Source organism: Delphinapterus leucas, chromosome 5 (genome assembly GCF_059928025.1).
Source record: "Delphinapterus leucas isolate spDelLeu-1000000601 "Yukka" chromosome 5, BTC_Dleu_Yukka2, whole genome shotgun sequence".
In the NCBI taxonomy this organism is placed as follows: domain Eukaryota; kingdom Metazoa; phylum Chordata; class Mammalia; order Artiodactyla; family Monodontidae; genus Delphinapterus; species Delphinapterus leucas.
Window position 1 is genome coordinate 27,927,571 of NC_143133.1, and position 23,179 is coordinate 27,950,749.

General features: G+C 39.5%; 1 protein-coding gene across 5 annotated transcripts in view; it reads right to left on the reverse strand.

The window, feature by feature from the left end:
• ALPK1 (alpha kinase 1) overlaps positions 1–23,179 on the reverse strand; it is a 120,937-nt gene that overhangs the window by 94,902 nt on the left and 2,856 nt on the right. For all 5 annotated transcript variants that reach the window (XR_002647765.3, XR_002647766.3, XM_022596411.3 and 2 more), the window contains exon 2: positions 12,788–12,839. The gene's annotated coding sequence lies outside the window, so the exon portion shown is untranslated. The remainder of the gene's footprint in view (positions 1–12,787; positions 12,840–23,179) is intronic.

Sequence of the window (23,179 nt, forward strand, 5' to 3'; positions counted from 1 at the left end):
TTAATGGTGCATGTCACTTTGGTTCCTATTTATAGATAAACCCTGCCTTTAGCAAAGCAGTTCATGACTTCCCTTAGCAGCAGCTGAGCCACAGAATGACCTGTTCACTCAACCAGGATTTGTTGGGTGCTTACCATGTGCAGGTGCAACAGTGCCACTCCTCTTCACTGCGCACGGTCCTCATATCCTCGACCATCCCTATTATTTCATGTCAGATGCCCATTGTCAATTCCATGGGCAACACTTATGTGATGTGTGGCTCCTCTTATTTGGACTGTCTTTCAGAGTCTGTTTCTGACTGTTCCTCAGTCCCATCCTCTAGGTTCTGTCTTATACCAGTGGGTGCCTTTAGACCCAAATCCACTCTTAAATAAGATCTTATAATTTCTGAATTTTCTGATAACTTCTCTATTTACCATGGCTTAGACTAACTACAACGTTTTAGAAGCTTTTAGAAGTTGCCTGAAAACCAGAATTGCCTCATCCTGAGAGCTAGGGACTTTCTTCCTTTTGAAATGAATGAAGATGCCGTGACCGTATAGTGGTTAGTAGTCTGCATTGTGAAACGAATGAAGATGTGAAATACATGGAATTGGGACACAATGCAATCTCTGGAGAGATGTGCTCTCCACTGGCAATAGTCAACCAGGATGCTGGTGTATACGTCAGTCTCTTGAGAGTTTGGTTAGTAAAAATAAAAGGATTAGGCTGCACACAATCCACTGCTCTTTCCTCTTTTTCTATTCTTTAGGAATAATACTTGTCTAATATAGGTACAATCCCTCATGGGTAGGTGGACTATCTTCCTCTTTTTTTCCCCTAAATTGACCTTTCCTCCTTCCTGGCTGCTTGTTCTACCCAAGCACATATATTTATTCTTTAATTCATTCAACATTCTTGTAAGTACCTACTATGTGCCAGACACAAAATGTTTAAGGATAAAGAGATGAACATGGTACTGTTTCTGGGCTCTAGAAGTACATAGTTGTGGGGAGGCTGATATGTAGACAATAATTACAGCCTCATGATAAGTGACAAGGCAGAGGCACTATAGAGGCCTAGAGATGTCCCTTCACCTGACCCACAAGCTGAGAGGCTCTTTGGGGACAGTGACCCTGCTTTATAATGCAGCAAAAAGTCATCAATCCATCATGTTGGGTGAGTTGCTGAGCTTTTTCACAACTGAAAGAACCAACAAAACATCTCAGGCCACTGCAGGAACAGGCAGTTTGGGAAAGTCACACTAATTTTCCCACAAACTCATGTAGTTGTGATCTGGGATAGTAAAACCTGTACTCCAAAGTAGAATTTTGAGGAAAAAAATATGTTTCTCCAGAAGGTAGGGCACATAGATTATACAAAGTACTACAGAGCTCCCTTAGGAGTCCTGAATGCCCAATGTGGTACTCTAGAAATTTCCTTCAGCCAGTGAAATGATGTCACTAAAGGATGGTAATTGGTCCCTACAGGATTGCCTTGGGGAGGGTACAGAACAAATACTCAACAGTGGCGTAACCAAGCAAGGGAGGATATAATTACTTATACACATCAAAACATGTGGACTCTTTGGACATGTACAACGGGTTCAGATAATTAAATAGTGTTACATATGGATATTCTGAGAAGGTAACATTTCTGTACCCCTCAAGAGACTTACAAGAAATCTATTGATGTTCCCTACTTGATACTCCTTTTCTTTGTATCAGTGACTAGCAACCAGCATGAATACTCAACAAAACATTTCTACCAGAAGCAAATGCAGACTTGTCTCTCACAGCACATATGATTGAGGGTGGACTCACTTTGACAGACAGATTAATGGTCCCCTTGGAAGAAGGAACCCAGTGTGTCGGCAAAGGATGCTTTTGGCTTGTACAGCCTTTATTAACGTATCCACTTTACTTAGCCCTCCATTCAACAAAACAAAAACCACTGCTTTCTTTTCTAGGTAGTCATTGCTTAATACTCACCCGATCCAAGTTCGCCATCTGCAGGTCATACAATTTACAATTGCTTTTGAGAAGATTGCATGGGAGGATTCACATGTGCCTCCTTTTGGGGGAGTTTATACTGCTGTTGATTGATAACCACAACTGATGGCTATTTAGTGCATAACTACTGTCTTAGATATTTCCTGGACTCTTCTTTGACATCTGTCTACACGCAGGGATTTACGTTAAAAAGGTAACAGTGAAGAGGAGCTATGAAATACATGTTTTAGTGTCATGTTTCTTAACTTAAAAAAATACAACCTTCCTTCTGGTTAACATAAAAATAACACACATTCATCAATGCTTGTATTACAACGCACTAATAATCCTAATCATCCCTACCATTTACTGAGCCCTTAGCTTGGTACCATTGGCCTAAGAACTTATAAACATTATCTAATTTAATACTTACAGCACATTTATGAAGTACTTTTATTCTCATTTTGTAGATGAGAAATCTGAGGTTCTAAGAGATTAAGCAGCTTAGCCAAGGACATAGAGCTAGTTAGTGAGTTGGAGATCTGTCTCACTTCAAATCTATGCTCTTGAAAAACCCACCATACTGCCCCCAAGGATTCCATTTTTCTGTGTTTCAAGCCTACGATGACTGCCTATGTATTTTTCAACTACTCCCCTGCCTTTGAGGTAAACATATAAATATGTGTCCTCCCAGGCAGGGAGCAGGAAAGAATAACCTTTTTCCTCAACGTGCTGTACAACAGCGAAGAGTACAACCAGAAACTGCGAAGCAGTCTCTTGCATCGAGCTAGTCCAGTAGTATTCCAGAAGCATGCCAGAAGTCCGGGGTAAAGCTGTGACCCACTCTTCTTCTCCCTCTTCCTGGAGCTTAGGTTGGCAAGTGTGTCCTGAGCATATCTGACCCTCTCCACTGACTTTAAATTTAAAGTCGTGTTCAATCAACAATGCCTAAGGTCCAACCCTCTCTCCTAAAGGATCCTCAATTTGCAGTTTCTGTCATATTTTTCTTCAGAGTTTGCCTTTTTAGAAGAACAAGATTTATTTGGGGAGGTATTTTCTTTATTTTTAGTTGAATTTGAGTTTCTATTCTTTTCTGTCCCCAAAGGTGAGGTTCACTTGGGCAAAGTGGAGGCATGCCCACTTCTGGAATCCAGTAATTTTTGGATAGGCTACCGAAATAACTAGTTTGCATGAGAAACCATAGTTCCCTGGGGACAAGAAGACTTTAAAGACTGAATTAGGAGATTCTTCAGTTTAATTTAGCTGCAAGGAACAGAACATACCCAAACTAGCTTTAACATAAAGGGGAAATTATTGGGTGGACACAGTGATATCTCATGGACGTAAGGACAGAAAATGAAGATAGTCTTCATGAGGGATTACAATCAGGACATGGAAATTTGTTGGAGGCAAAAATAATCTCTCTCTCTCACTCCACAGTCTGCTTCATTCATTCCACCAAGACTTAATGAAAGCCTACTATGTCAGGCACCATGCTAGGTGGTAAGAGTGCAGAGATGAACAGAACAGACAAGGTCGGCTTTATTCCTCTCTGTAGACCATCCGTATCTGATCTACTTACCCTGGTTTTACATGCCCTCCTGATTCAAGCCCTCAACAGAAACTGACTCAGTCTCAGCATCCTCAGTTCAAAGACAAAATCTTAGCACAACACACAGCTTGTTACCTCTGGTATCAGCTATCCACCCCTGGTCCAATCAGGTATAGCAACAATGACTCTGGTAGGGAGGGAGGGGTAGTTGCATGGGACAGTCTCAGCAGTCAGGGAAGAAGAGAGCAAATTGTGTGGAAACGGGATGTTGGTAAGGAGGATATGACCGGTGAAGGAAATGATGATCATCTCATCTCTACTGCAAAGATTTTCAAAGGTAAAAGAATGGGGCTTCCCTGGTGCCGCAGTGGTTGAGAGTCCGCCTGCCGGTGCAGGGGACACGGGTTCGTGCCCTGGTCCGGGAGGATCCCACATGCCACGGAGTGGCTGGGCCCGTGAGCCATGGCCGCTGAGCCTGCGCGTTCGGAGCCTGTGCTCCGCAACGGGAGAGGCCACGACAGTGAGAGGCCCGAGTACCGCAAAAAAAAAAAAAAAGAAAAAGATAAAAGAATGATGAAAGTTTCCATAACTTGATAAAAGAAAAGGAAAGCACCTCAGAAGGGCTGAAAACTCACCATGAGGTATGGAAGGGTTCCCAGACATATGGCCTATGTGGGGACACAAGCTTGAGTCTGAGTGGAAGGCTCTGAATGAAGAACGGGTTACTCAAAAGCCCTCTAACCCTGCATAAGGGGAACCTAGGTGACTTTCCTTGCGAGCGGAGAGGAGAGAGCAGGGGAATTACAGATCTTAAAAACAAGGCCTTCCTTGAAAAGTCTGAAAAAATCTTGTGGCTGCTTAGAAGTTCAAATTATCTAAGGTAAGAAGAAACATTTGTAAACCCTGGAGGCAGTCAATTTCCAATTTTAAGAGCAGCAGATGGAGAACAGTGACACTGCAGCAATAGCTTACGAAGACTGGAAAGCCTCCCAAAAAATGGGGAATGGAGTGGCTAAAAGGTGAAATATGCAATAACAAAATTTTTGTGATGGTTGCCTAAGTTTTTCAGGCATTAGGGCTAATGTGGTCTCTGGAAATAGGAATTATAATTATCAGTGTAAAAATAAACTCCCCTCCGAAGTCTGGACTGCCAACTTGAATGTCTCAGGTACCTCACTTCTATACACTGACGAGATATTTCAGGTTAACTCCCTTCTTTCAAGAGAATGTTGAGAGGGTGAGATATGTCATTTGTTCAACTGCAAATTTCTAAGGAAGTGTTTAATTCTGATCAGATTTACTAGCAGGCTCTACTTTGATTTGTAGTTCAACTTACCATTTTGAGAAAGTAAAAATCATGTCTGGTAAAAGTTCCCAAATGAGTATAGTGTCTAAAGTTCTTTAAAACTTGCAATGAAATTCAGTATATGGCAAAAGGCTGCAGATGTAAAGAACTATAGTTACTGTAATACTCACTTAGCAAGCTACAGACATTGCCTTAGGTTGTTTGGACGTAGCAGTTATTTTGTATATGAGTCATAGACTCACTTGCCATGAGGTAAGGTGTCTAGAAATTTTATTTGTTATGAAACCAGGCGGCCTACAATAGCTTATTCTCATTAGCCCTCTTATTTTTTTCTCCTAATCAGATCTGAAATCTAGAACTGTTTTCTCAGGGGATGGTCATCCTAACCAGGGGACTCTTTGCCTTTTTTCAGTTCCTTAGTGGTTCCCCTTCTTCTCATTAATTAGTTAATTTGATTCAGCAAGTATGTATTAAGCCCCTCTGATGTGCCAGGATCACCACAATCCTTATTCTCACCACACGATTTGGGGAGGGGCAGTCCACCCTGGGCTGTGGGCATGTCTGCAAGTTCTTGCTGGATGTTAAGAATGCCAGACCAATCTCTCCTTGCCTGGGCTATCTATCAGGTTCGTATTTGCCTCAACTTTGAGGGATGAGGTAATGTCTTACTCTGGGCCAAAGAGTAGCCTTGCTATAAAAGCAGTGGATTCCCCAAGCTCAATGTTCCTTGGCTGCAGCAGAAACCCACTAACATCTACCTGGATCGCTCAGTATCACTCCTTTGGACTAGGAGGACATGAAGAACTGATGGCAACATGATGCTCATGCTGCTTGCTGTGCTCTGAGAAGTAAAGTCCTTTGCCTTTGACCCAAGAGTCTCATGTCTTCTGCCAGCATCCATGGAACAGTAGCAGGCTAACTTATTAACTCTAAGGAGAGTAAAATAAAATCCCAGACCCTGAAACAATCGTAATTTCCAAGAATTTCATCACCCTTAAACAAGCCTCTTGCAGAGTAAAATTCCCTAAAAGTCTGTCTAAAATAGGACAAAGGTAAAAATGTCAACTTTATTCATTATAAATTTGTTTTTATACTTTCTACATTCTCCCAAATTTGTAGCCTGCATATTACAAATTCCATGCTCTTCAAAAGTAACAATTCTTAAAAATTAAGATCTGTGGTACTTTTCTTCCAACAATGCAAACTAAGCAAAATTTCCATGGTTTCTGCTATGTGCCAGGGCCTGCAGGGGATGTAAGGATGAATGAGACATAGTCCCAGTACTTTTAGGACTCAGGGTTTAACAGAGACAGCAAACACAAATGTGTATCTCAAATACAAGACTGAGTGTGATCAGATATAGTTGAATTCTAAGCAAAGAATGGGTAAAGGATGGGGGAGAGGAGATTTAGTTCAGTTATTGTTTATTCAGAAGTCCAAACATGAGCCAAACACTGAAGGACGGAGACACCAACAAGTGGGAAAAGTGGGCGAGAGGCAGGGTATAGGAAACGAGGGAAATGGTGTGAAGAGATGCGTTGCAGACAGATGGCATGAGATGGGGACACAGCAAGAGCAAAGATGCAGAAGGATCTTGCAGATCATAACAGGAACCAGCAGGTAGTCCAGGGTGCCCGGACACCACTGAGAGATGATGAGTTCAGGCCATTTCTGCTTGAAGTGCCCATGAAACCTTGTAGAGAAATGGCGCTCTCTACAAGAGGTGGGAAATGTTAGTTAAACTGAGGAGAGAGATTAGAACAGGAGGTGAATCTGGGAATCATCCACACAGGGGCAATAATTGAAGCCATTACATGAGATTAAAGGAGGCAAAGGTTGGATATGAAGAAGACATGGACTTCTAGAGAATGCCTCTATCCAGGAGTCAAAGAGTGAAACAGTGGCCTGCAGAAGCAGCAGCTGGAAATGTGAGAACCAGGAGAGTGTAGAGACATGATACTGTGCAACAAGTTCTACAGGAAGCCCCAGGATAACAACTAGGAAGAGGCAACTAGATTGGGTGCCTGGAATGTTCTCATTGATCTTGTAAATAGATGTTTCAGAAGAGGACAGACCAGAAGAGTTGATGCATGAGTGTTAAACAAGGAAGTTTAACAGAACTATTCTGAGAAGCACTGCTGTTAAGGGAAGGAAAAAGAATATAGTCTCAAGGGAAACGAATATTTCATAAGAATCATTAGATTTGAACATGTGCATAGGCTAAGGAGAAGATGTCAGAAGGCAAAATCCTTTTTAAAAAAAGATGAAAGAAAGGGACTATGAATAATGAGAAAAATCACAAAATAGGTAAAAAGATGTTGGTTTAAGAAGATAGAAGGAGTAGGCTTGGACACAAGGTAGAACATTGTTTTTCTGAGGCAGAATGGAAGGAGAAATGAATGGCTAATGATATAGAGAAAAACTGAGAGTTCACCATGGATAACCCGGTAACCTAAGTCAAATAGATGGAAATCTGGCAGGAGTGAGTTCAGCTTGAAAAGAGAGATCCTGGATAGAAACAGGTGCTGTGGAGAATTGGAAAGATAATCAATTAAGGATGAATAAAAGAATCGATAAGCATCTTTGAGAACCCAGCTATGGTTCACCTTAATGGATCTCATCAGAGTCAGCTGGGGAACCGTCTCAGCTCTGGCTTAGAGAGCTGAGCCAACCGAGGGGAGTGCATACAATGGAGGTCAAAGAAACAAAACAGAAGTCTAAGGAGGCAAGGGGCATTTTACAACACTTCAAATGGGCAAAGTGTTTTATTGCTGCATATCAACTACCCAAATACTCTTTTACAATGTTATTTTCACAACTCTGTAAATTTTACCTGATCCATTTTATGTATTGTGAAAGACATAAATAATATAAATGGGTATTAAGAACTTCAGACAAGTTGTTCTTGAATCCTTTTTAAAACTTCACTGAATTTCCAATTTGGGGGTTGAGCCCAAACTAATTTATTTAGGGCCCTGTGGTAGACTGGTTTCCATTTTTTCTCTCAACGGTAACTAATGAATTAATTGTGAGGCTTTGTGTAAAGTCTATCCTCCCCACTATAATATACATTCCAACTGGGCAGGGAATGTGCCTGTTTTGTTCTGTTCTATATCCTGGAATATTCAGCACCTGGAATAATTCCTAGCACATAAGAGGTATTCAGAAATATTTGTTGTTGACATGTGGTTGCCAAGGGGGAGGGATGGAGTGGGAGTTTGGGGGTTAGCAGATGCAACCTATTATGTATAGAATGGATAGAAAACAAGGTCCTACTATCTAAACCATGACCTTCATAATTTTCATACATGTACTGACCACAATCATTTCTTCCACTACTAAGCTATATAATAATAAAAGATGAACAATCAAAAAAAAAAGAAAACAAGGTCCTACTGTATAGCACAGGGAACTACATTCAGTATCCTGTGATAAACCGTAATAGAAAATAATATATTAAAAAAAGAAGGTATATATATATGTATAACTGAATCACTTTGCTGTACATCAGAACACAACATTTACACATTGTAAATCAACTATACTTCAATAAAAAAAATCTGTGGTTGTTAAATATTTATAAAAGAAGATACCGGATAAGTCTGGGCAACCTCTCTTAGTCAATTTGTCGTATGCATTGCTTACTGCATGTTTGATAAGTTCGAAATGTTTCTTTTTATTTCAGGAATATCTATAATGTTCAAAGAAGATAATGCCTTTTATTGTCTCTATAAACTATTACATTCTCTGCCTACACTGTTGAAATGACAAAAACAACATGCTTACTTTTAATTCATCCTCCAATCTCCTCCCTGCAAACTGATGTAAAATTTTCAGAGTATCTCTTAGTGTCGATCCTCACCAATCTTAACAGAAATTTCCACAAATTTATTACCGTATTGCTTTATAAGGTCATCATCAGATTTTCTGAAAATTCTGTGACAATGTTTATGTCATAGTCTCTGGCTCAGAAAATGAGTCAGTTAATTAGGTTGTCTGCCGAACAAATGTTTTCGTCATTCACATCATGATCTTAACTGTCTTTCAGCAATTGAAGAGCCTGTAAATTTATTCTTTCTAACGCCTCACTGCCGCCCTCTTCTGGTGGCACATAACAGCACAGGCACATGAGATAACTAGATGTATATTTTTACTTAATGAAAACAAATATTGCACTCCACAGAACAAAAAAGATACTAATAAATTACAAGACTGAGTAATGATGTGAGAAAATGGAAAACATTTTGAAACATTAAAATGTGACATATTTACCTCACCAATAATCTTCTTTTAACTCCATTTCAGTAAAAATCCATTAATCTTTTTGAATTTCATTATAGAAAAAAAATTAATCCATTGTTTTATCTCTATGATGTTTTAATATAACAACAATAAAAATTACACTTGTACTACGGAGAAAGAGTTTGCTAACCAAATTAACAGTGTAAATAGCACTGCAGGGCATGTTTAAATTGCTTGAGAGAAAAAAATCTATTAAACTATTAGAGTATTTTAGAATGACTAAATATATGAAAGAAATACTGATAATTCAAAAGAGTATTATCTATTTACGAAATGCTCCATAGGACCTTCACTTTCAAATAATGCAGTGGTTCTGAACACACATATCACCTGAATCCTCTGTTCACACTATTCTCTTGACTCCTACCTTATTCTCACTACACATCCTACAGTCGAGGAGGTCTGCCAACTTCGCATAAATGTGGTCTCCACGCTCTCTGTCTCTCCTGTTGCTGCCTGTACTGGGTCCTCTCCAGTTCAGACTGTTAGCCTCTATACTGGTTTTCCTGCTACCCATCTCTTCCCCCATTTCCACATTCTACTCTTCATGGACTGCCAGATAGCTTCTTAACAACAGAACTGTGTCACTTTTCTACTTAAAAATGTCTGTTGGCTTGTTGTTGCCTATAGGATGAAGTCCAAGCCTCTGATCTTGGCATGGAGAGTCCAACCTGCCATGCTCAGCACTACATACAGTGCAGCATAGTTTCTGCCACTGAGCACTTGCCCTTAGTATCCTGGAATAGCATCCCCCAGCACTTTGTTTTTGACTCTGTGGCAGAGCTTGGTCCGAGGCTCTGTCATACATCAGTTACTTAACTGTCTTCCCAGAGACTGTGACTCCTGAGAGTGGCCAGTGTCTCACTGGTTCTCTTTTGAATCTCCAGCACACAACTGGAGCTAGCTGTGTAACTAACACACAGGAGAAGCTCAGTGCAGGTTTATGAACAGATAAGTGAATGAATGAATGAATGAATGAATGCTACTCTCCCCATCTTTAATGAAATCCTCATTTTCGAGCCTTAGATTATAATGCCATCCCCCTAAAGCCTTTCTTGACTCTTATCTAGCAGAATTGCTATCACAGTTTTTTGTTCATGTTACAGTTAGCTGTATATACTCCTGTCTCCTGTGCTAGGTCATCATCGCTGAAAAGCAACCTGGGAGAGTGAAAAGGGCATGAGCTGTGGACACAGACAGCCCTGAGCTTGTATTCTAGCTCTGCCACTCATTCTCTGTGTCATCTTCAACAGGTAGCTCAGCTTTTTTTTTTTTAATGTTTAATTTTTTTTTATTGAAGTAGTACAGTTGATTTACAATGTTGTACCAATCTCTGCTGTACAGCAAAGTGACTCAGTTATACACATATGGACATTCTTTAATATTCTTTTCGTTATGGTTTATCACAGGATATTGAATATAGTTAGTTCCCTGTGCTATATAGTAGGACCTTGTTGTTAAATTATTTTATTTTTTTTGGCCGCACCGTGCAGCTTGTGGGGGATCTTATCCCCTGACCAGGGATCGAACCCAGGCCCTCAGCAGTGAAAGCGCAGAGTCCTAACCACTGGACCGTCAGGCAATTTCCAAATTATTTTATTGTTTTGGTCAGCTTTTATGAAATGAACATTATTTTCCTCATCTCTAAATGGGGCTAACACTGCTTCCCCATAGGTTTAATGCAAAGATTAAAAAAGAAAGTGAGGGAATTCCCGGGCAGTCCAGTGGTTAAGGCTCCATGCTTCCACTGCAGGGGGCGCGGGTTCCATCTCTGGGCAGGGTACTAAGATCTCACATGGCTCATGACACATACTAGACTTCCATGAAATTTTAGTATTTATTGCCTTTCCCTGAGGGTGAAGACCATATCTAATGTATATCTAGGTCTCCAGGGCTTCAAAAACTACAGAGACTCAGTAATGTTTGCTGAGTAAATAAATGAATTCGAGTTGTATTTGGTCAAAAGTAATATAAGTATATATTTTAACAGTCTTTTAAACTAATACAATTGGTTGTCATTCCTTCCTACTCACAGTATAAATATTGCATCCTAATACTCTGACATGTCTCAAATCAAATTTTTCTCACTTTTATGATTATATTATTGAAAAGTATACAGATATCACATAATTTGAGGCATAAATGTTTTCTAATCTTTCAGTTATACTTCCATTTTATATTCTCCTTTATGTAGTCACTGTACAGTATGTTCATGAAGTGTTTCAATAAAAAGAACTAATGTTTATTTTTTAATGGGATAACTATATTATACAATGTTAAGAAAAAGCAGAATATAAAATAGTTCATACAGTATGATAGCAATTATATTTTAAAAAGTCACTGAGGACCAATGATGTTTTTTCCAGAGACAGCAAAAATCCACCCTAAAATTCATATAAAATCTCAAGGGACCCTAAATAATCAAAACAATCTTTAAAAAGAAGAATAAAGTTGGAGGTATCCCACTTTTAGATAAACTGGACTACATCAAAATTAAAAAACTTGTGTGCATCAAAGGAAATAATGAAGAGAGTAAAAAGGAAACCCATGGAATGGGGAAAATATTTGCAAATCATATAGCTGATAAGGAGTTAATATCCAGAATATATAAAGAATTCCTACCACCAAACAACAAAAACACAAAAATCCCAACTAAAAAACAGTCAAAGGACTTGAACGTTTCTCCAAAGAAGATATACAAATGGCCAATAAGCATATGAAAAGGAGCTCAACATTACTAACCATTAAGGAAATGACAATTAAAATCACAATGAGATACCACCTTACACCCACTAGGATGGCTACTATGAAAAAAAAAAAGGAACAGAAAAAGTTTTGGCCATGATGTGGAGAAGTTGGAACCCTAGCACGCTGTTGGTGGGAATATAAAATGGTGTAGCTGCTATGGAAAACAGTATGGTGGTTCCTCAAACAATTAAAAATAGAATAATCATATGATCCAGCTATTCCACTTCTGAGTACATACTCAAAATAATTGAAAGCAGGGGCTTGAAGAGGTATCTGCACTATTCACAATAGCCAAAAAAAGATGGAAGCAACCTACGTGTCCATTAACAGATAAATGGATAAGCAAAATGTGGTATATACGTACAATGGAATGTTATTCAGCCTTAAAAGGGAAATTCTGACAACTGCTAAAACATGGATGAACTTTGAGGACACTGTACTAAGTGAAATAATCCAGTAACAGAAGGACAAATATTGCATGATTCTACTCACATGAGGTCCCTAGACTTGTCAAATTCAGAGACAGAAAGTAGAATGGCGGTTGCCAGGGGGCGGGTAGAGGGGAGAATGAAAAGTGTTTGTTTAATGGTACAGCGTTTCAGTTTGGCAAGATGCAAAGAATTCTGTGGATGGATGGGAGTGATGGTAGCACAACAACGTGAATGTAAGTTAATACCACTAAATGTGTACACGTAAAAATAGTTACAAAAGTAAACTTTATGTGCATTTTACCACAATTTAAGAAAATAATTTAAAAATAATCAGAAGGAAATACACCAAAATATTGAGTTTTTGCCTCTAAGTAATATTTTTTGATTATTTTCCTCTTCATATTTTCTACAATGACTACATATAGCTATATCATTAGGAAAAAAGAATTTAATTCAAAAGTTTTATATGAAAACTTACCCAAAATCCGTGTTTATTAGATTTCAATCCACTTCTGATTTAGGAGAACTTCCTAGTTAAGAAAAAATAAGTTAAACTCAGAGGCCTCTCTTATAATAAAAGTATAAACACAGTAGGAAATAATCTCTACTCTTTATTTCCTGCATTATGTCATAGGCATTGTTGCATGCTTGCTATCTGAAACATCCGGGTAAGAGAACAAAGGAAACTCATGTTCCTGTGTCCCCAGCGAGAGTGGGGAAGTTACATCTGGTCATCGCTCTTCCTCACTTTAGATACACAAGGAAGAGGAATATCACATCAAGGAAGACCAGATCCTGTCCAGAGTGTTTGATGGGGACAAATCTCTTTTGGTCTCCCCCTTACCCGAGCCCCTTAAATAGAGGAGGAGGTCTCAAATCTCTCCTTAGACTTTTGAAGCAGTTCAACCATAAAGGAGAGAAACCTCACTATTGCAGGTCTAAACTATCAGGGGTGGTACTATCTGATAATTTTGTTATGCAGGAAATAGCAAGCCTTTGCAGAAAAAACCCTACTGGATATCTTGTCTCTTGAAGTTCTTAACTCCCATTCACCGACTTAAAAAAAAATCTATTTATCACTTTTGGGGCTTGCCAGAGAGAGGGAATTCCCCTGGTTATTTATACAAAAATTTTGTTAAAAGAGTTTGCAGTAATAATCACTACTTTTTCATATGTTAACAATGGCAATACAGGACTTCCCTGGTGGTCTAGTGGTTAAGACTCTGCACTTCCACTGAAGGGGACAAGGGTTCGATCCCTGGTTGGGGAACTAAGAGCCCACATGCCTGCTGAGCAGAGCGGCCGGAAAAAAAAAAAAAAGGCAATATATTACATTTCATAACGCTTTACATTTTTCAGTCACCTTGAAAAATCTCTCAAGGGGCAGCTTAGGTACCTAGCGCCCCTGAACCACCAGTTCTGGATAAGCAGCCTCCTGTGCTTTATTGCCACTTTGGACCTTGCTTTTTCCTTCCTTGTTTAAGCTGCACAGCCCTCCTCCCCACAGCTTTGAATTTCATGTCATCACCCACTGTCCCTCATTGTTGCTGTCAACTGCCAACTCCCAGGGCATTTAATTCCTGGATCCTTACTATTCTCTCCAAACCACACCTACTCTTGGAGAATTCAACTATATAGTGATGAGGGGTTCTCAGTTCCTTGAAATCGTTTCTTCAAAGATCTTGTCCTTAACTCAACTTTAGGTATTTGTTCCCAAGGTCATACAGCCTACACTTTGTTATGACCAAATTTATTCTTCCATACTTTCAAATTCATGTATTCCACTCTCTGTCCACTACCACACATCTTGTCCCTTTTGAGTCTCCCAAATCCAACAATCCTAACATTCCACTGGGACTTCTAATCCACTGATCCTATCACCTTTCCATAGACCCTCACCCCCTTTGAGGTCCTGTCTGTTTTTTTAACCAGCTTAATTTCCATGGTCAATCATGATAATCACCATCCACATACACCTTTGACTCCCTTGTTTTTAATATTTGCATGTCAAAATAACAACTTTAGTTAAATCCAACTTTTACACAGCTGAGCAATGATGGGAAGAAAACATAACTGTGCAACCTGTTCTCACTTTAAACTTCTGACTCTGAACCTGTTGGGAAAACTAATATTCAGGCTTTAGAGGCAGAAGCAGGCCTCTGACAGACCTGTGACCCTGCCCGGACTACGCCGCCCCTGCTTGCACACCTAACAACTGCTGCTAGCAAGTCAAGTGGCGCTTATGATAAGGGAGCGGGTCTTGGAATTTCCTGAGCCCTGGGGACCTGGCCAGTCCCCCAGGGTCTGGAAGATCTTGTGACTCACATGGTGAAATCAACAGCATTTTAAAAAGTGAATCCAGAGCTGCATTTTTGCACGCAAACTGATGATATCAATTTGCGGCCTGGAATTATAAACGGAAGTCCCCAGAACTCCAATCTGAAGTCTCACCCGTGGGGTGGATGCACGGCCTGGGACCTTTCCCAATTGGGGCTCCAGACTGCTGTCACTTGAGACTTCGCAGCTGCTATTTGGATCCGGAAGTAGGTGTCAGCCCAATTCGGTGATGTATACCCTGTTACATTTCCCTAATATTCTTGTTTCTTTCCTTCTAATGATTGTATATTGAAATTAAGTTGAATCACCTTTCATTAAAGAATTGATTAAAGCTATTTTTGTGAAACGAGTGGTTATTTTGCCAGTGAATCCAATGAACCTTAAAACCGAAAACAGGCTTTCAGCAAAACAGAACTTCAGCAACTAATGCTGCAATCACACTGCACTTCTTGGGTCCATTCACCTTCCAATCTCTTAGTTGCCTATTTAACACTTTCTCTCCCTCCTCTACCCTCATTCTCAGCAATCAGAAGAGGATTTCCACAGACTCCCACCCCCCTCTACCAATCTAACAGCAGCTGCACCCCACACCCTGCCTTCCCATCTGCTGTCAGAGATGAATCACCCATTCTCTTTTTTTTCTTTGTGTGTGTGTTTAAAAGAAAATCAACAAATGTTTATTGAGATGTCATAGAGTACAAAATAGATTTTTAAATGCTTGAGATAAAAATCAAGGAACTGTTTATGTCAGTAAAAATATTAACTTTAATATGTTGTCTCTTGTGTATGGAAATGATGGTCTTGATTTACTATCAGTAGGACATTCCCTTTGATTTGTTTACTTAACTAGTGATTAAAAAACTCTTACCTCCTGAAGCAATTAAATGGATAGTGTTGGTCTCATTAACATGTTTGGACCATCTGATTCACATGGAGGTAGATAAATCTGAGAAATGTGAAACTAATAAAAACAGATAATTGCAAAATTACAAAGCACACTGGATGAAACAGGGCTAAAATCACTTGCCTATACTACTTTGTGAGAGTGTACACTGTAACAACTCTTTTTAATTAATTATTTTAAAAAGTAGGTCATTGTTGGTTATCTGTTTTATTTTTTAAACTTTATTTTATTTATTTTTTATACAGCAGGTTCTTATTAGTTATCTATTTTATACATATTAGTGTATATATGTCAGTTCATATATCACAGTTCATCCCACCACCACCCCTGCAGCCACTTTCCCCCCTTGGTGTCCATATGCTTGTTCTCTACATCTGTGTCTCTATTTCTGCCTTGCAAACTGGTTCATCTGTACCATTTTTCTAGATTCCACATATATGCATTAATATATGATACTTGTTTTTCTCTTTCTGACTTACTTCACTCTATATGACAGTCTCTAGGTCCATCCACGTCTCTACAAATGACCCAATTTCATTCCTTTTTATGGCTAAGTAATATTCCACTGTATATATGTACCACATCTTCCTTATCCATTTGCCTGTCGATGGGCATTTAGGTTGCTTCCATGACCTGGCTATTGTAAATAGTGCTGCAATGAACATTAGGGAAGAATCAATATTGTGAAAATGACTATACTACCCAAAGCCATCTACAGATTCAATGCAATCCCTATCAAATTACCAATGGCATTTTTTACAGAACTAGAACAAAAAAAATCTTAAAATCTGTTTGGAGATACAAAAGACCCCGAATAGCCAAAGCAATCTTGAGGGAGCTGAAGGAATCAGACTCCCTGACTTCAGACTATACTACAAAGCTACAGGAATCAAGACAATATGGTACTGGCACAAAAACAGAAATATAGATCAATGGAACAGGATAGAAAGCCCAGAGATAAAGCCACACATCTATGGTCAACTAAACTATGACAAAGGAGGCAAGGATATACAGTGGAGAAAAGACAGTCTCTTCAATAAGTGGTGCTGGGAAAAGCGGACAGCTACATGTAAAAGAATGAAATTAGAACACTCCCTAACATCATATACAAAAATAAACTCAAAATTAATTAAAGACCTAAATGTAAGACTGGACACTATAAAATTCTTAGAGGAAAACATAGGAAGAACACTTTGACATAAATCACAGCAAGATCTCTTTTGACCCACCTCCTAGAGTAATGGAAAAAAAAAAAAAGGGACCTAATGAAACTTAAAAGCTTTTGCACAGCAAAGGAAACTATAAACAAGATGAAAAGACAACCCTCAGATTGGGAGAAAATATTTGCAAATGAATCAAGAGACAAAGGATTAATCTCCAAAATATATAAACAGCTCAGGCAGCTCAATATTAAAAAAACAAACAACCCAATCCAAAAATGGGCAGAAGACCTAAATAGACATTTCTCCAAAGAAGATATACAGAAGGCCAAGAGGCACATGAAAAAAAGCTGCTCAACATCACTAATTATTAGAGAAATGCAAATCAAAACTACAATGAGGTATCGCCTCACACCGGTTAGAATGGCCATCATCAGAAAATCTACAAACAACAAATGCTGGAGAGGGTGTGGAGAAAAGGGAACCGTCTTGCACTGTTGGTGGGAATGTAAATTGACACAGCCTCTATGGAGAAAAGTATGGAGGTTCCTTAAAAAACTAAAAATAGAACTACCATACGACCCAGCAATCCCACTACTGGACATGTACCCAGAGAAAACCATAATCCATTCTCTTATGTAAAACCAATCATTCCATTCACACAATAATTCTACCCTTCTCTCTACCCAAGCACATTGATGCACGTTTTTGCTCTCCTCTGCCTCTTACATCACCAAGTTTTTGCTCTCCACTGGCTCATTCTTATCAATTTACAAACCAGCCATTATTTCTTTCACCTTAGGAGAAAAGTCTCCTGACTTCACTTTCGTCAGTAGCTATTGCTCTTTGCAGCAAAAATTCCTTGAAAGAATTGTTCCTACTTGAGCTTTCAACCTGTCTTTTCCCATTCTCTTTTAAATGTACTCCAATCAGACTATTGTTCCATCACTCCACTGAAGCTGCCCTGGTCAAAGTCACTGATAAACTCCACATACCTAAATCCAATGGTCAGTTCTCACTCCTCATCTTAGTTGACCTACCAACAGCATGTACACAGTCCCTTCCTCCTCTACTGCCCTCCGGGATACCACACTCTCTTGGTTTTCCTACTATCTCACTGATCACTCCTTCTCAGACTTTTCAGTTGGTTCCCTCTCCTCTCCTAGACCCCATCATATTGGAATGTGCAAAGGCTCAGTCTCTGGCCCTCCTCCTTTCTCCATCTAGATCCACTCCTTGGTGATTTCATTCAGTTCATGGTTTTAAATACCACATATTGGTTAAAAGTCATCTGATTTCTATCTCCAGTTCAAACTTTTCTCTTGAACTTTTCAGAAACATATTTTCAACTGTTTGATATGTGCACTTGGATATGCAATAAGCATCACACTTTCAAGATGCCCACGTTGAACTCCTGATCTGCCTCAGCTTATGCCTACACCCTTCCAGAAGAGTGAAATGAAAGACCAGCTCTTAGAAGAGCTGTGCATTCAGAAGACGCTGAGTGGGAGCAGACGGGGTGACTGGAAGGGATACATATTTTCGGGAAAATTTGGCCAGGGGAACTCCTTGGTTCCCTCATGTTCACTCAGCCTTTCACTTTGTAAGTGTACAGCTTTCAGTCTAAAAAGCTTTTCCTTTGACAACCGTGACTTGGGGGAATTACGGTGTTGAGATGCTGTGGAACTTCTGAAATCTGTTGCATAATAAGTAATGCTTTTCTTTTCCACTCTGACTTCCTTTTTCACACACAGTGGCTACTAGCTTGCAGGTGAGAGGTACTACCAGCCTACTGGATGCTTCCCAGTAGCCTTGATCAAGAAGTATTTAAATTATAAAAGTCTTGAAGGTTGTGCCACAGTAATCTCTGATATATTATTTCAGAATTTAGATTTTTTTTTTTTCTTTTTTGTGGTACGCGGGCCTCTCACTGCTGTGGCCTCTCCCGTTGCGGAGCACAGGTTCCGGACGCGCAGGCTCAGCGGCCATGGCTCACGGGCCCAGCCGCTCCGCGGCATGTGGGATCTTCCCGGACCGGGGCACGAACCCGTGTCCCCTGCATCGGCAGGCGGACTCTCAACCACTGTGCCACCAGGGAAGCCCAAGAATTTAGATTTTTTAAACAGTTTATTATTATGAGTGCAAAAAGTGTTATTGTAGAAAATCTGGAGAAAAAGTAGGGTAAAAAAGAAAATAAGAATTACCTATGGTCTCACTAATAAATAAGCGCTATAAATATTTTGATATCATTGTTTCTGTGCATGGTTATAATACTCATAATGAAGTTTTAAAAAGTGTAAGTTTTCAAAATTTGAGTATTCTTTGACTATAATTAAGCAGTCTGATTTTTGCCTCTCAATTACGATGCCTACATATATTCAGAAGTGATTTAACAAAACATGGTGACACTGTACATATTTTGGTGACACTTTTACTATGTCCTATGGTTAACTTAGGGATGTTTACTGCATGTGTTATCTTCTGTTTTTCTTTCAGCCTTACTTTGCAACTAGACATCCTTACCACTCTGCCTGCCCCCTACATCCCACCTCTCACAGATGACTAATCCCAACCCTCATCAGTGAGTGTTAACCTTTATCAAAGTTTTCCTAAGAAAAGATCTCTCCTGTCGTGTATAGGGCAGGCATAGTGCACTTAATAGCAGGATGCAGGAGCCTGGAGTAAGGCCAGAACCTCCTTTGGAGTTATCTGTTCAAGCCAGGAAGGCACCTGAAGGACAAACACAGCTGCAGGTACTGGGGAAAGTCTGGTCTGGCAGGTATGTCATCTCACTTGCAAGGGATGTGAAGAGACACTGGCAGAGTTCTAGCAAATGGTTGCAATTAGAGGTGGAGGAAGTGTACTGCATGAGGTAGAGTAATGAAGTCACCCTAACAGCACAGCCAAGAGGTGGAAATAATAATTATTACCATTTATTAAACAAATACGACAAATAATAGTACCTGACTCACAAAACTGTAGTGCATATTAAGTAAGATAATGTATATAAGCCTTGTAGCAATAAGACTGACATACAGGTAGTCCCCCCTTATCCACAGGGGATCAGTTCTAAGACACCCCAGTGGATGCCTGAAACCGTGAATAGTACTGATGAAATAAAATTTGTATTTTAAAGTAGGACAAGAAAATTTAAGCATAAAATTCTCTCTCTCTGTCCGTTTGGGCCTCCTCCCTCCCCCTTTAGTGTGCCGTGTTCATCTGCATTATACATTAACCAGACCTCCTCAAAGGTGGGAATGCCTGCTCAACCGCAAAAGTCAATTTTTTTTTCCCTTTCTTCGACACTAACGTTTTCTTAACTTGGTAAGTGAATTTTCGTTGACAGAACCGAACCTTATATATACCCTACATACATTATCTATGACAAAGTTTAACTTATAAATTAGGCACAGTAAAAGATTAACAATAACTAACAATAAAATAGAACAACTGTAATAATATACTGTAAAAGAAGTTATGTGAATGTGGTCTCCCTCTGTCTCTTTCTCAAAATATCTTACCGTACAAATTTTATGCCTTTTTCTTTTAACTACACACTAATCATGCACTAGGGCCAAAATTGTTGCAGTCTGAGGTGTGACAGCAAAACTAGCACAAATTTCACTTTCTTTCTTTACAATTTCACGAACAGAAGATTCGTCCTTACCTTAGAGCTTAGCAAATTCAGCGTACGACTGTTTTTCCTTTCCTTATTAAGTTGAGAACTTCACCTTTTCACTTAGAGGAAGCACTTTAGAGCTTCTCTTTGGCATATCCGAATTGCCAGTATCACTACTCTGGCTTTTTTTTTTTTTTTTTTGCGTTACGCGGGCCTCTCACTGTTGTGGCCTCTCCCGTTGCGGAGCACAGGTTCCGGACGCGCAGGCTCAGCGGCCATTGCTCACGTGCCCAGCCGCTCCGCGGCATATGGGATCCTCCTGGACCGGGGCACGAACCCATGTCCCCTGCATCGGCAGGCGGACTCGCAACCACTGCGCCACCAGGGAAGCCCACTACTCTGGCTTTTTAGGACCACGGTTCAGTAAAATCATGGTGACTTGAACGCAGCGCCTGCCTATCATATACCGCCACCGTCGGTCTGATAACCAAGATGGCCACTAGGTGACTAATGGGCGGCTACACTCCACAAACAGAAGATCCACGCTCTTCACGCCCCAGCCAGACAGCGCGAGATTTCATCACGCTACTCAGAAGGGTGAGCAATTTAAAATTTAGGAATTGTTTACTTCTGAAAATTTTCATTTAATATTTCCGGATGGAGAGTAACTAAAACCATGGAAAGCAAAATCATAGATAAAGGGGGACTACTGTACAGAATATGCTCAATAAATATGCATTAATGAATAATGGATACTTATTATTAACTATCTTTATTAAGCATTGGTGAACAGATTGTCATTTATGGTGAGTAGGAGAGAGACCTGCTTTCATGGCTTCTTAGACTTTTAGATACTGCCTGTTCATGAATTCCCTGAACTCTGTGATCTGTTCACTTCATGTTGGATCCCAACCACACAGTAAGTCTCTTGCTCCCAGGCTCTTTCTATTCATCACGCATTAGGATACCTGGGTTCTAATTCTGGCTCTGTCACAAACCAATTGTATGAATTTAGGCAAATCACCTTTCCCTGCTAGACCTCAATTTACTCACCTCTAAAATTAGGGGGATTTTAGAGATTATCATACTAAGTGAACTAAGACAGAGAAAGATAAATATTGTATGATATCACTTACACGTGGAATCTAAAAAATTATACCAATGAACTTATTTATAAAACAGAAACAGACTCACAGACTTAGAAAACAAACTTATGATTACCAAAGGGGAAAGGTGGGGGGAGGGATAAATTAGGAGGTTGGGATTAACATATATACACTACTATATATAAAATAGTTAATCAACAGGGACCTACTCAATACTCTGTAATATCCTATATGGGAAAAGAATCTGAAAAAGAATAGATATATGTATAACTAAATCACTTTGCTGTACACCTGAAACTAACAAAATATTGTAAATCAACTATACTCCAATACAAAATCATTTTTTTAATGTTAAGAAAAGAAAAAATATTTTTTAATAAAATTAGGGGTAGTTGCTAAGGTTTCTAAAGTCCTTTCCAACTCTACGATTCTGTAATGCTATTTCCACCTCTCAAAATTCAGCAGCAAGTAACTGAAGATCAGTGTCGGCCTGGTCTGCTAGCATAGGAGCTACGTGGTCTCCACGGGATTTAACGTAGAATTATTTCCTCCTTAGAATGAATTCCCAAAAAGAAACTGCCAATATGACCATTTTAATGGTCACTGGCACATACCATGTTATGTTAATGGCCCTGGACCTAGATGATGCTCTCCCCAACTCCCACCCTTCAGCCCCAACCTGAACCCCACTTCAGAGATAATGGTATCTCAATGAAACCAGCAAAATGGAGTTACAATGCTTACTCTGGGATAATTCACCCTCTCTATGATTCTTATTTCAAAAAATATTAGCTACATGCTGCATCTCTTCGATTTTATGACAATTCATGAGGACCGCAGGTCTCATAAAAGTTTGATAAAGCATTTCTCTATCTATCTATATTTTGTACATCTATAATTAGGAATTTCAAAAGATTGTATTATCAGTTGAGCTCTGTCACCAAGGACCAGTGAAGTTCAAAGATATTGCACTGGTTCGGAAAATATCCACTTCTCAAACACATTACAGCAGTATTTCCAAAATTTTAGCCATTTACATGCCACTTTCACAATCTTGACCATATCTGCATATTATCTGTAATAGTAGTTATTTAATCATTTCCTTAAAATCAATAGTAAAGTGGCTCACTTTCTTTTTACTTAACATCTTTCTGGGCAATAATATCCATGAAATCATACATTTTAAAAGCTAATTATATTTTTAATGCACATTAAACTATAAGCACAACTCAAATTTTCAGTTTGGATATGTGACACCTAAAATCAGTGATTTGTGTACCATACTTTGGGCAAATGATATTAATATGTAACTATATTTAAGCTATGATCATCTCTTTCTGTTTTTCAGACATAGAAGAATGATAACATCAGATAATATTCTTACTTTTAAATTCATCTACTCCACTGAACTCTATAAACAGAGCAAATCACAACATCCTGAGAAAATAGATGTCACTGTCAATAACAAGAAACAGAGTCCCCCATATAGAGCGGCAACAAATACAATAAACATAAATATGGGGCTTCCCTGGTGGTGCAGTGGTTGAGAATCCGCCTGCCAATGCAGGGGACACGGGTTCGATCCCTGGTCCGGGAAGATCCCACATGCTGCGGAGCAACTAAGACCGTGCACCACAACTACTGAGCCTGTGCTCTAGAGCCTGTGAGCCACAACTACTGAGCCCACGCGCTGCAACTACTGAAGCCCGCGCGCCTAGAGCCAGTGCTCCGCAACGAGAGAAGC